This window comes from Sinocyclocheilus grahami, unplaced genomic scaffold (genome assembly GCF_001515645.1).
Source record: "Sinocyclocheilus grahami isolate Dianchi unplaced genomic scaffold, SAMN03320097.WGS_v1.1 scaffold13283.1, whole genome shotgun sequence".
In the NCBI taxonomy this organism is placed as follows: domain Eukaryota; kingdom Metazoa; phylum Chordata; class Actinopteri; order Cypriniformes; family Cyprinidae; genus Sinocyclocheilus; species Sinocyclocheilus grahami.
The window spans coordinates 5,301-5,669 of NW_015514824.1; positions in this window are offsets into that span (position 1 = coordinate 5,301).

Consider the following 369-nt stretch of genomic DNA (forward strand, 5'->3'; position numbering starts at 1 on the left):
GCTGAATTTTCAGCATCATTACTTCAGTCTTCAGTGTCACATGGTTCTTCAGAAATTATTCTAATATGCTGTTTTGCTGCTTAATTATTATTTGTGATCAGTTATTACTAATGGTTCTTATTATTATCAATACTGAAAACTGTTTTTGTGTAATATTTTTGTGGAAACTGTGATACTTTAACTTTTTCAGGATTACCTGATGAATACAAAGTTTTAAAAAAATCAGCATTTATTTGAAATATAAATAATTTGTAATAAGTATAAATATCTTTACTGTCACATTTAATGCAACCTTGTTGAATAAAAGTATTAATTTATATATTTTTAATATTATAGACCAGGGGTTCTCAAACCTCTCCATGAAGTACC